This window comes from Octopus sinensis, linkage group LG7 (genome assembly GCF_006345805.1).
Source record: "Octopus sinensis linkage group LG7, ASM634580v1, whole genome shotgun sequence".
Taxonomy (NCBI): Eukaryota; Metazoa; Mollusca; class Cephalopoda; order Octopoda; family Octopodidae; genus Octopus; species Octopus sinensis.
In genome coordinates this window covers 17,588,295-17,603,049 of record NC_043003.1, presented here as the reverse complement: position 1 = coordinate 17,603,049, position 14,755 = coordinate 17,588,295, and the positions used below count along the sequence as shown (strand labels likewise).

Below are 14,755 nucleotides of genomic sequence, written 5' to 3'. Positions count from 1 at the left end.
GGGGATGTAAACACACCAACTTCGGTTGTCAAGTGATGTTGGGGGTGACAAACACAGACACAAACACACACATACATATATATGTATATATACATATACATATATACGACGGGTTTCTTTCAGTTTCCATCTACCAAATCGACTCACAAGGCTTTGGTTGGCCCGAGGCTATAGTAGAAGACACTTACCCGAGTTACCACGCAGTGGGACTGAACGCAGAATCATGTGGCTGGTAAGCAAGCTACTTACCACACAGCCACTAGACAATATAGTTCTGGAAACACCATACAGGAAAAAGAAAACTAATCTAATTAAGATTGAAATATTTTTTATCTCAAATCTGTTCAGTCCGGTCTGACCTGGAATGATGACAACAACAGCAACAAGCTTGCTATCTGCAAATACTGTGCTGTGATACACAAAAACCACAATGTATGCGAAAGAACAGCAACGGTTTTATTCCAACCAATCTAGCTTAATAATCTAGCTTAATAATTTATCCTGTATAATCTGGAATTGAACATAATCCAGTTGACCAGATTAAAATATGTATCAGCAGTAATAATGCCATGCGCGAAAGAAATATTACCAAAAACGTGTGTGGCATATAAATGCTGGTGTAGGCATAGATTAGTGGTTAAGAAGCTTGATTCCCAACCCTAACCCTAATGGTCCTGGGTTCAGTCCCCACTGTGTGGTACCTTGGGTAAGTGTCTTTTACTACAGCCTGGGTTCAACAATGCCATGTGAATTTGGAAGATAGTAACCAAGTGGTGCAGGAGTGGCTGTGTGGTAAGCAGCTTGCTTATCAACCATATGGTTCCGGGTTCAGTCCCACAGTGTGGCACCTTAGGCAAGTGTCTTCTACTATAGCCTCGGATTGACCAAAGCCTTGTGAGTAGATTTGGTAGACGTAAACAGAAAGAAGGCCGTCGTATATATGTATATATGTGTATGTGTATATATGTTTGTGTGTTTGTGGTTGTCCCCCCCCAACATTGCTTGACAACTGATGCTGGTGTGTTTACATCCCCGTATCTTAGCAGTTCGGCAAAAGAGACCGATTGAGTAAGTACTAATCTTACAAAGAATAAGTCCTGGGGTTGATTAGCTCGACTAAAGGTGGTACTCCAGCATGGCCACAGTCAAATGACTGAAACAAGTAAAAGAGTAAATGAGTAAGTGGGTGCCTATTGTACATATGTGTGAGTTTGCCATAACTTAGCAGTTGGCAAAAGAGACCAATATAATTAAGTTCTAGACTTAGAAATAAGTATTGGGGATCGATTCCTTTGACTAAACCCTTAGCATGGTTGCAATCCAATGACTAAAACAAACAAAAGATAAAAATTAGCTTCTAGTTCTGCTGAAGGTAAAGTGTATCTTACATTTTGCGTTTTGGTCAATGATTCTTTGATGGGAAAAAAGAGAGAGAGAGAGAGAGATACACACACACACACACACACACACACAGGCATACGCACACACATACACACACACAGGCACGCACACTCAGACACACACAGAAAGAAAGAGAGAGTAAAGTAATTTTTTAAAGGATTGTAAAACCTCTGCCATGTTACCTATTATTGATATGATGTTTTCAACGCATAACGCAACCATTTATTGTAATTCATATCATACAAAGGTACGCATTATTCCACCAAGGATAATAAAAAAGGATTGCCAATGATATTTGATTTCCATATCATTCAATCAACAATATTAAAAATAGTATTAGTGTACATTCAAAAGATATCAATGTTTTAATTGTCCAAGACTCACACGATCGATAGTGACAGAATCACCATTGAATAAATTCGGTCAGAGATATCTAGCAGTTGCTATATATATATATATATCATGTTCTATTGATAGAAAATGAGATTTAAAAGGAATATCAGTCTTATACTCTTTTACTCTTTTACTTGTTTCAATCATTTGACTGTGGCCATGCTGGAGCACCACCTTTAGTCAAGCAAATCGAACCCAGAACTTATTCTTTGTAAGCCTAGTACTTATTCTATTGATCTCTTTTGCTGAACCGCTAAGAGAGAGACTGATAGAATAAGTACTAGGCTTACAAAGAATAAGTCCTGGAGTAGATTTGCTTGACTAAAGGCGGTGCTCCAGCATAGCCGCAGTCAAATGACTGAAATAAATAAAAGAAAAGAAAAAGTATATCTATTTTTTTTGGCCGAAATTCTACCATATCGCTTTTCCATCATTTCCTTACTCACAGGGCAACAGCAAAATTCTTTACATTCCACTCACCATCATTTCTATCATATGAACTTTACCTACCTTGAACTTCGTATCAACAAACTGCCTTTCAACTTCATCTCTGCCAGCTGTGAATCTCTAAGATTTATAACAGGAAGGCAGTATGGAAGATTTTTCACATTTCTTGAGAGATGACCTTTGGAAGAAGTCAATGGTGAATAGCATTCCGGTAAATTCTCCCAGAATTCCAGAAACAGAAAAATTTTATTTCAAGTAACCTGAGTACATGGAAAAGTGTCTTAACAAACGTGGCAAAATTTATAAAAAAGATTTATTTCATCTAAATGGTTAAAGATATTGTTTACAAGCGTGGCTGTTTGGTAAGAAGTTTGCTTTCCAGTCATGTGCTTCTGGGTTCAGTCCCACTGTTTGGCACCTTGGGCAAATGTCTTCTTGTACAGCCTCAGGCTGATTAAAACCTTGTGAGTTGATTTGGTAGGCAGAAACTGAAAGAAGCCCATCATATAATATGTATATGAATTTTGCTTGCTTTGTGTGTGTGTGTGTGGTGTGTGTGTGTCTTTGTGGCTGTGTTTGGTGACCCACCACCACTTAACAACCGGTGTTGGTGTAACTTAGCTAATTGACAAAAGTGATTGATAGAATAAATACTGGGCTTAAAAAGAAGACAAGTACTGGGTCGATCCATTCAACAAACAACCCTTCAAGGCAATGCTCCAGCTTGGCCAGTCTAATGCCTGAAACAAGTGAAAAAACAAAGATAAAAGACATATTCCAATAATGAAAAGACATAATCTAATTTAGCAAAATATAATTTATTCAAATATAATTTATTAAATATAATTAACCAAAATATAATTTACAAAATGTAATTTACTAAAATATAATTTACTCAAATATAATTTACAAAAATATGATTTTATGCACCACCATTATAATCAGCCATGGGTCAACTCTTTTGAAACCAACTTACTCAAGACCCCCCTTGGTTCTATACTATAAATTTCTCATGGGCCTATGGCATAGTGGTTAAGAGTCCTAGATTTCAAGTTCAATTCCAGTCAGTGACCTGAATAATAATAATAATAATAATAATAATAGTAATAATAATAATAATAATAATAATAATAATAATAAATGCCCTGATGCAGTACCAAGCAGTGTCTCTCATGGCTTCTGATCTTAACTGATTGGAAGTGTTATCATGTACATTGTTTTGTCTTGGTATAAAAGATGGGCTACAGCAAATATTCTGCTCAATACCACAGATTTGCTTGTCAGTTGTTTGACTTTAACCAGTTGAGCATGTCCTTTAGTGGCTGACGATAAGTGCATCTCTGATCATGAGCAGAAGTAGTGGGGGAGCATCATAGCCATGTCTTTTTATGAGATCACCATGTCGCGCACATATGGTTGTGATGCATGTGCCTGGTGTACCCTTATCAGACGGGTAGTCATGATGGGTATATTGGGCTTCGTATATTTTACCCCAGTGTCATTTTGATGGCATGAACTGCTCTCTCACTCCATAATAATAATAATAATAATAATAATAACATCGAAAAATACCTTAGGAATGAGAATTCAGGTTCGAAATTTTCCCCAAACACCTGATGAAGGCTGGAGGGTATATCATCGGAAACGTTGTGCTAACAACAAACATGATGAGACAAATATCTGTCAAATGTAAGTAATGTACATAATTCCTCATCGCTCAAATATAGAACTATAAATTTCCTGTTTTAAAATTATCTAAATTAGAACTTCACATCAAAATTTGCTGTTAATTTATATTCCAAACACCGGCTTAAACTTTTAGTATTTAAACTAGCTATATCCAACTCAAATATTCTATGATGGGGTACTAAAATTTCCTGGCTTTAGGTAAAAGAAAATATAGGAGGAACAGTTAATTATGATTTTATTCAACATATTTCCCTCTTAGATTCACACTCTCATTGCAGTGGTCCTTCAGCATTTCTAAGCCCTGTAAAACAACTTGGAAGGTTGGACCTCCAAGCAGGTCTTTTGCAATATCCTTAAAGCTAGGGAACTTTTCAGAAACCCCATCATATTTGTCTTTATGTTCAAACTGACCTGATCAGGCCTCTCACACCTACCCTACAATGTCATTCTAAAAATAAACAATCATATCCCGGTAATCTTGAAGCTTTGACATCAATGCATGACTGATTCAAAATGTGAATGAATAAGAATTGTATTTGACAGATTAATCCGAATGCTAAAGGGTTAATAACAACAAAGTTATTATAATAAATTCTTCATTATTTTTAAGGCAGTGTATTTCAACAGAAAATAAGACAATGAAAGGATTAAACAATTTCAACAGAATGGTTTAGAAAATAACTCCAAATTCTCACATATAATTTGTTTCATCACAATACTTAAATGTATTAGTTTATTTTATGGCTTGAAGATATTTATTATAATCTGTAAAGATTGACAGGCATCTTTATTACAAAACTTGATAGTATCACTTTCACAAAAATTCTTGCTGACTTGGAGAATTTATGGGTTTAAGTTACCTCGTTTAGGCTAAGAGAGAGAAGGGGAGAGAGTGAGAGAGAGAGAGAGAGAGAGAGAGAGAGAGAGCTGTAAAAGTTAACAGAAACTGACAGTTTGTTTCTAAAGCCTGTTTTATTCTGTGTGAGAGAGCTGTCATGGCAACCAGAGATTACTACCAAGTCTTCTAACACAAGCAAACATGGCAGAACGATAAATCTTGCCGGGCATGAATAGTTATTTCAATAAAAACAGCATCACAAATAATAATAATAATAATAATAATAATAATAATGATGATGATGATAGCAGAAATATTATTGATAACAACAAATTACTACTACTACTACTACTACTACTACTACTACTACTACTGCTGCTGCTGCTGCTTCTGCTGCTGCTTCTGCTGCTGCTTCTACTACTACTACTACTACTACTACTACTATTACTACTATTACTACTACTAATAATAATAACAACAACAACAACAACAACAACACAGCAGCAGCAGCAGCAGCAGCAACAACAACAACAGCAGCAGCAGCAACAACATCAACAACAACAACAACAACAACAACAACAACAACAATAATGATAATGATAATAATGATAACAATTCTATTTTTATTGGCCATGATTTCTTTATTAACCACAAAAAGTTTACATTAAGAAAATCATTATGAATGGGACAAAACAAAGAATGCTTGTGTGTGTGTGTATGTGTGTGAGTGAGTGTTGTTGTGAGGGGTTTGCGTGTAAACAAAATTAACATAATGAAGCAAACAAAAGAAAACAAAAACTTCAACAATGTGTAATCCTCAATTGGGGTGGGGGGGAGCCATTCGTTCGAAGGCTGCTCTTGGAAAAAAAAAACCATGGGTACCCTGACTTTTGGAGCAGGTACCTCTTTTCCTTTCCTTTACAGGCATGTGCTCAGGGCAGGCCCATTCACTCACACCATTCTTGCCACTTTCAAATAATAATAATAATAATAATAATAATGATAATAATAATAATAGTAATAATAGTAATAATAGTAATAATAGTAATAATAATAATAATAATAATAGTAATGATAAATAACAAACCACAGCACATACACAAGGCACACAGAGCTGCGCTCGTTAGTGAAGTGAAAGCGCGCTATAAAAATAAAACTACTGAATAATAATAATAATAATAATGATGATAATAATAATAATAATAATAATGATAATAATAATAATCAGGATGACCTTGATGATAATGATGATGATGTACGATTACTACTAATAATAATCCTTTCTACTAATAATGCTGATGATATTGATGATGATGATGACGAAGATGATGCCGGACAACAGTGACATTGTCTGTCCTATCATTTTAAATGGCAGATCTCCCTCCTTGTGTTGCTAGACAATAATTGACTTCGGTGGGGGGGTTCCAGTCAGCCCCCCCCCACACACCCACCCACCTGCCGTCAGAGGCCAATCACCTAATGACCAATAACTAACGACACATTTACAGCTTTTAACTAAATTAATAGCCAAGTAAAGAGTACGAGGGGTGGCGGGTGAGGAAGAAGTGGGTGGCAAAGGTGGATGGAGATTCTGCTTGAAATTTATGAGACATGATTCAAAACTAATCAGAAAAATGCTAATAAGGTGATAAATAATGATTTACAAAAAAAAAAAAAAGAACACACACACACACACACACACACAGCAGTAATTTGAACTACCTTATCTAATTATTGTTGGATATTGGCATCATTTTCATTACCCAGCTATTTTGCGGTATCTTCATCTTTCAGTACACACATACATGATACATGGACACTCACACCTATGTATATATTTACATTTGTATGGATATATATATATATATGTGTGTGTGTGTTTAAGTTTATACATATATACACACACACACATACATGGGAATGTGTATGTGTGTGTGTATATATATATATATATACTTACTCTACCAACCTCCTCCCAATGCCCGTGTTGACAACCCGCCATCGATTCAACTCGAAGGAATTCCACTGGAAAATGTGAACCATTTCTGCTACCTTGGGAGCCATCTGTCAGAAAAGGTAGACCTCAGCGATGAAATCCAACACCGTCTGAGGTGTGCAGGAACAGCTTTCGGCAAGCTTCGAACAAGAGTTTTTGCTGATCGGGACATCCGAACCGAAACCAAACTCATGGTGTACAGGGCAGTCATTATTCTAACCCTCCTTTAAGCATCTGAAACCTGGACCCCGTATAGTCACCACCTGAAAACGCTCGAGAAATTTCACCAACGCTGTCTTCGGAAGATCCTTAACATCAGCTGGGAAGACAGAAGAACTAACGTCAGTGTGCTACAAGAAGCAAAAACGACCAGCATCGAAGCCTATGTCATCAAAGGCCAACTAAGATGGAGCGGCCAAGTGGTTAGAATGACTGACGAACGACTTCCCAAACAGATCTTCTACTCCCAACTCAAAGACGGCAAGTGTACAAAAGGAGGCCAGAAGAAACGATACAAGGACTCCTTGAAAACGAACTTCAAAAAGTGTGACATCGACTTCACTAACTGGGAGGAAACGGCAAAAAACGGACCACTCTGGAAAACCACCATCCATGAGGGAACGGTGACTTTCGAGTCGAAAAGGTCTGCAGAGCTGGAGGAGAAAAGACGACAACAGAAGGCGCGCCAACAACAACCACGTGCGACTCTCCCTTCCGGCACTAGATGTCCGCACTGCGACTGATCTTTTCAAGCAAGAATTGGTCTTATCGGTCACCTACGGACTCACCAGTAAATTTGCGCGAAGACCATCATCCTCAACCTTGAGGGATTGCCATCATATATATATGTGGTGTGTGTGTGTGTGTGTGTGTGTATATATATATATATATATATAACTGTCTGGATGTTTTGTGTTCTTGTCCCATTTTGTATTTTATATATATATATATATATATATATATATATTATATAAAAGGGCTAGTAAAATAAATTACTTTGCCGCATACTGAACTCATTAGAAATAGCAGCTAAAAAACTTTTTTAAAGCTATTTCTAATACTTAAAGAAAATCTCTCTCATATATAGTGTTTGCTTAATTCAACTCACACAACTTGTGTGAGTTGAATTAAGCAAACACTATATATGAGAGAGATTTTCTTTAAGTATTAGAAATAGCTTTAAAAAAGTTTTTTAGCTGCTATTTCTAATGAGTTCAGTATGCGGCAAAGTAATTTATTTTACTAAGCCCTTTTATATAATGTAATAATTTGAATTCGCCTTGAATGGTCCCTTTGCATACTGAACACTTGGTGAAATTGATTAATAATTAATTAATTTTGCCCTCAATTGTTGGAATATATATATATATATATATATATATAATGGCGTACATACATTTTGGTCTCTTATATGTAAGAATATATATATGTATGTATTATGGAGATGTAATTGCATAGCAAGTGACCTGATCTGAGATTGTGTGCTGGAAGGAAAACAATTGCAGCGTGCAAGGTGCTTATAAGCCATTTAAGAAACAACAAAAACTGTTAGATTCACTTCAACATTTAAATTTTATTTGCCTAAATTTTCGGCGCTTTGAGACAGCGAACTGTTCACTGACAAAATTCCATGCTGCATATATATATATATATATATATAATATATATATATATATATATATGTATATATATATATACACAGGGGTTAGACAAAATAATGGAAACACCTTAAACTTTCAAACAAATTTCTTTTAATAGGGGGTAGAACTGCCTTTCGCAATAATTACAGCTTGAATTCTACTACTATACTACTACTACTGCTGCTGCTGCAACTACTTCTACTACTACTACTACTACTACTACTACTACTACTACTACTACACTACTACTACTACCATGGTCTGTACCTGATGTCGTGCTTTTCATCTGGTAGTATGGAGAGGGGGATGTCTAGTATCTGTTTGAAGAACCGGTAAGTTACAGGGACACAAACACGCCACCATCACTTATCAAGCGATATTGGGGAGGACGAACACAGACATACAAACATATACACACACACATACATATATATATACATATATACGACGGGCTTCTTTCAGTTTCCGTCTACCAAATCCACTTACAAGGCTTTGGTCACCCTGAGGCTATAGTAGAAGATACTTGCCCAACGTGCCATGCAGTGGAAATGAACCTGGAACCATGTAGTTGGTAAGCAAGCTACTTTCCACACAACCACAGCAATTCTGCCAGCTCACATCTTAGACACACACATATATATATATTTGCATACATATAAACATATGCATACTTACAAATACATGTATTATGTCTGTGAACATGTCATCTTAGTGTGCATGTATATATATGTGCATGTGTATGTGTGTGCTTATGTGTGTGAATGCATGTATATACAGGTAGATGAAAGGAAAACAAAATAATAGGTTAAGAAAATTAATGGCTATAGGCAACTAGACAAGAGAAAATATATTGTAAATTACAGCTTTGGATCATATTTTGAGATTTTACTAAATCATCTTTTATTATCAAAATTATTGTACTAGCATTATTCTAATTTGTTTTGGTGCGTATTCCATAAATCTCAAGCTAAAACCGTACTCTTTATACGGCTATTAATTTGGTTAAAAGCTGTAATGGGTTATTAGTAATTGGTGATTAACATAACTAAGAGTTTTACAGTGTCCATTATTCAAGCAATGGAAGACGAGATAGAGCATAAGAATATTTCAGTAAAATATTTGTAAGAATATTAATGTATGGATTTGTGAATGAAATTTGACTGATTGTCTCAAAAGCATTTGTGAGTGTGTAATATGTTCCTTTATTCGATTGTCATATGGAAGACATATGAGTGGCTGTGTGGTAAGTAGCTTGCTAACCAACCACATGGTTCCGGGTTCAGTCCCACTGCGTGGCATCTTGGGCAAGTGTCTTCTGCTATAGCCCCGGGCTGACCAAAGCCTTGTGAGTGGATTTGGTAGACGGAAACTGAAAGAAGCCTGTCGTATATATATGTATATATATATGTATATATGTGTATGTGTGTGTGTGTGTTTGTCCCCCCCCCACAACATCGCTTGACAACCGGTGCTTGTGTGTTTACGTCCCCGTCACTTAGCGGTTCGGCAAAAGAGACCGATAGAATAAGTACTGGGCTTACAAAGAATTAGTCCCGGGGTCGATTTGCTCGACTAAAGGCGGTGCTCCAGCATGGCCGCAGTCAAATGACTGAAACAAGTAAAAGAGTAAAGAGAATATATTTATCTATTCAAATATGTAAACAGTTATTTTCATGTCTTTAGTTTCATGTGTAAGACACACAAAAGCAAATGATGTGGCTATTGATAAGGCAAGCTTAATGTAGATAAATAACAAAATTCTATTTTTCAAGATCCAGCTATATTTCAGAGCATGACAAATCATATATATGGGAAATAAACTATGTTTTGTCAGTTAGAATTTGGACATTCTTGAATAAACATTGACGAAAGTGTATGCAAGTATTCACATATTTATTTCTGTATGCCTGAATACAAGTGCATGTGGTAAGAATTCTTTCCCAATGGATTTTCTGTAAACTTTGTTTAACTCTTGATTTCAGTTATTTGCAAGAAAGACCTTCATCCAATGAATTATAGTTTTTATTTTTGATTGAAAGAAACATGCTACTGGTCAGGCAAATTACATAGAGAGAAGAATTTTGCATGTTAGTACTAGAAATGTTTTATCTGCTTATTTGGCAATGAAAACAATAAAGTTTATGAAAATATAGCGCACATTAAGACTATTTCCTTTGGAAATCTAATGATATCAATAATATCTATGGAAAAATACTCATTTATAAGAAAATCTTGAAAATATGGAAGCAACCATTGCAACTATGTGGTGGATCATGCCATATGGTATTTTATTTCATATTTTTATGCTTTTTATTATTAGTATTGTTCCTTTGAATCCACAATATATATGCATCTTTTTAATATAAAGAAGCATATATAAAAATTCCTTGTCAAAAGATAAACTGGATATACACTTACTAATATTATTAACAAAGCTTCTAAACATTACCAGGGACTAGTTGGAATTTATATTACTAAGGAGGCGATTTTTTGTCCCATTGTTTATAAAATAAATAACTACTAGCATCTAGCTTCAGAGTTATGTCTAAAAAATTAAATGTATTTAAATTTGCATATAGTATGATTTTAAGACCAAATGAGTTTGGTTTCTTTTGATTCCTCCACAAAACAAAGAATTAGAACACTTTGCTTATATAGTATCATGGACACTGAAGATTTTCAGTTGAATAAAATCACATGACGTGGCAGTTCCAATGCCACTGACAGACGATTCTCATCTGCTATGAACCTATGTCTGCTTTTATGCAACAAGCACTTACAAGATAGGATCTCTCATGGCTAATAACACAGCATTCAAGCATTCAGCATTCTAATAAGACATCCATGTTAAGTTGGATATAAAGATTACTTTTGGGTACTAATACTGCTCATGTTGTTAATAATTAATCATTAATAAGCCTGCTGACTATTTGTGATATCAGTGTCTGAAAAGCTCCAGAAATTCTATATACCTTCACTGTGAGATTTCACTGGCATGCAGTGACTGGACAACTCACACTGATGATTCCCAGTAAAATGAATTTAAAGGATATGGGAGTTCTGGTGCCATCAACAGATGATTCTTATCTGCTGTGATATATGTGTGTGCTTTAAGCACCAAGCGCCTGTATAAGAGGATCTCTCAAAGCTTATAACAGTATTCAGTGTTCTTGCCAGATATCCACGTTATGTTGGATACAAACACACACACACGCACACACATTTATATATAAATCTACAGACACACATACATAGATATATATGAATATATGTATTTTATGTCTGCATGTATGTATACACATACATATATGCAAACGTGTGTGTTTACAGATATATATATATATATAGATAGATAGATAGATAAACAGATAGATATATAGATAGATAGATAGATAAACAGATAGATAGATAGATAGATAGATAGATAGATAGATAGATAGACAGACAGATACAAAATACATACATACATACATGCATACATACATAGACATTTCCATTTAAATTTCAAAATTACATTTGCAACTGTTTCAAAGATAAAAAAGCAGTTTTTATGAAAATACTCTTCAAAATTATGGTAGAAAAACCACACAAATATTTACATATTATTTTACAATTAAAATGGCCCAGTGGTTAGGGCAGCCGACTCGCGGTCAGAGGATTGCAGTTTCAATTCTCAGACTGAGCATTGTGTGTGTTTATTGAGTGAAAACACCTAAAGCTCCACAAGGTTCCGGCAGGGAGTGGTGGCGACCCCTGTTGTACTATTTTGCCCCAACTTTCTCTCACTCTTTCTTTCTGTTTCTTGAGTAATGCTGCGATGGACTGGGGGGAACACATACACCTTAGAAACTGGGAAATCGGGCCCATGAGCCTGGCTAGGCTTGAAGAGGGCGCATAAATAAAAATTACAATTAAAAGAACTATGCTCTGAACCTATACTATGTTTCAGAAAAGATTTCTATAAAGAAAACTAAAAGAACATGGTTCATTATATAATTAAAGCACTAATGACATTATTATTATTATTATGGGTGTAATTTCTATTGATTTGATATGCTTTTTTGTCTCATTACATTCACTATGTTATGATCCATTTTTTTACTCTTTTACTCTTTTACTTGTTTCAGTCATTTGACTGTGGCCATGCTGAAGCACCACTTTTAGTCGAGCAAATCGAAGCCAGGACTTATTCTTTGTAAGCCTAGTACTTATTCTATCGGTCTCTTTTGCCGAACCGCTAAGTTACGGGTATGTAAACACACAAGCATCGGTTGTCAAGTGATGTTGACGGGACAAACACAGTCACACAAACATATACACACACACATACATATATACAACAGGCTTCTTTCAGTTTCCATTTACTTAATCGACTCACAAGGCTTTGGTCAGCCCAAGGCTATAGTAGAAGACACTTGCCCAAGGTGCCACGCAGTGGGACTGAACCCGGAATCATGTGGTTGGTAAGCAAGCTACTTACTGCACAGCCACTCCTACGCCTAGGTACTTACCATGCAGCCACTCCGATGCCTAATTAATAATTTTTATGAAAAATTCAATATTGTTTAAAAATTATTTTAAAACTTGATAGCAGTACGTTAGACTATGTCTATCTGAGAAGGTTCTGATGAGACCAAAATATGCTCAGCTTTATCATCGTAACAATCAAAGACTGAACTACCCCACTGTTTCATTATCCTTTTCATTTTTATTAACTTAAAAAATTTAAAGTCTAAAGTTTTCTCCCTTATCACTCATGCATAAAGATTGTCATTAATGCAAATGGCTAATGACTTTTCTTTTCATTACAGGCGCAATTTGAATCAATTGGAATCAATTAAGAATTATTTTTGGCTCACTACACAAAATTCATTAACCCACACTTAGCTATATTTTCTTCATGCAGAGGACACCCCTGGCAAAAGAAAGGTAAGTTTTAGAAGTTATTTTATTTCTACTCTAGTCACAAGGCCTTGAAAATTTTGGGGAGAAGGCAGGGTTGGTCGATTACATCAACCCCAGTGCATATCTGGTACTTATTTCATCGACCCCAAAAGGATGAAAGGCAAAGACAACCTCGGTGGAATTTGAACTCAGAACAAAATACCAGACGAAATACCTATTTCTTTATTACTCACGTGGGGCTAAACACAGAGAGGACAAACAAGGACAGACAAACGGATTAAGTCAATTACATTTACCTCAATGTGTAACTGGTACTTATTTAATCGACCCTGAAAGAATGAAAGGCAAAGTCGACCTCAATGGAATTTCATCTCAGAACGTAGCAGCAGATGAAATACTGCTGAGCATTTTACTGGCATGCTAATGATTCTGCCAGCTCACTACCTATGAAGACAAATAAAAAAAAAAAACAGAAATTCTGTGTTGACTCCTTTTCTTTTACTTTCAGTGTGTAACCATGCTTTTGACTGTTTTTGATTTCTTTACTATTTTGGGGGGTTTTTTTGTGTCGTTTTGGGAGATAGAGGCATGATGCAACAGCTTCTGAAGTGTTACGTTACTGAAATATTCAATAATTTTATCAAATGTTTTATAATCTAAATCTGTGTTTCTCAAATTATCTGATGTAGTGTACCGGCAGTTTTGTTTACCAATGTGCCAGGGACCGATAATATTTCTTAGTAATGTTAATTTATACTGGAAACAATATTCTTTTGCTCTTTTATTCTTTTATTTGTTTTAGTCATTTGACTGTGGCCATGCTGGAGCACTGCCTATAGTCAAGCAAATCGATCCCAGAGCTTATTCTTCTGTTAGCCTAGTACTTATTCTATCGATTGCTTTTGCTGAACCGCTAGGTTACGGGGACGTAAGCACACCAGCATCGGTTGTCAAGTGATATTGGCGGGACAAACACAGACACACAGACATATGCACAGACATATGCACACACATACATATATATATATGTTTATTTTGTTTGTTCCTTCTCGAGCCATGCCTGGCTCATAGGGCTGGTTTCCCAGTTTCCTTGGTGTATAGGTTCCTCACCTGGATGGGACGCTGATCCGTCACAGGTGAGCTACAAGATGCAGGAGGACAGAGTGAGAGAAAGTTGTGGTGAAGAGTCAGCAGAAGTTTGCCATTACCTTCTGCTGGAGCCACGTGGAGCTTAGGTGTTTCGCTCATAAACACATATATCACCCGGTCTGAGACTCGAACTCGCGATCCCTCAACATTAAGTCCGCTGCTCTAATCACTAGGCCATGTGCTTCCACACACACACACATATACATATACGACGGGCTTCTTCCTGTTTACGTCTATCAAATCCACTCACAAGGCTTTGGTCAGCCCGAGGCTACAGTAGAAGACACTTGCCCAAGT

At 36.0% G+C, this 14,755-nt stretch overlaps 1 protein-coding gene across 2 annotated transcripts in view; it reads left to right on the top strand.

Annotated features, from left to right (window-relative positions):
- LOC115214170 (soluble guanylate cyclase 88E) overlaps positions 1–14,755 on the top strand; it is a 254,649-nt gene that overhangs the window by 124,416 nt on the left and 115,478 nt on the right. For both annotated transcript variants that reach the window (XM_036504581.1, XM_029783257.2), the window contains one exon: positions 13,216–13,333. The gene's annotated coding sequence lies outside the window, so the exon portion shown is untranslated. The remainder of the gene's footprint in view (positions 1–13,215; positions 13,334–14,755) is intronic.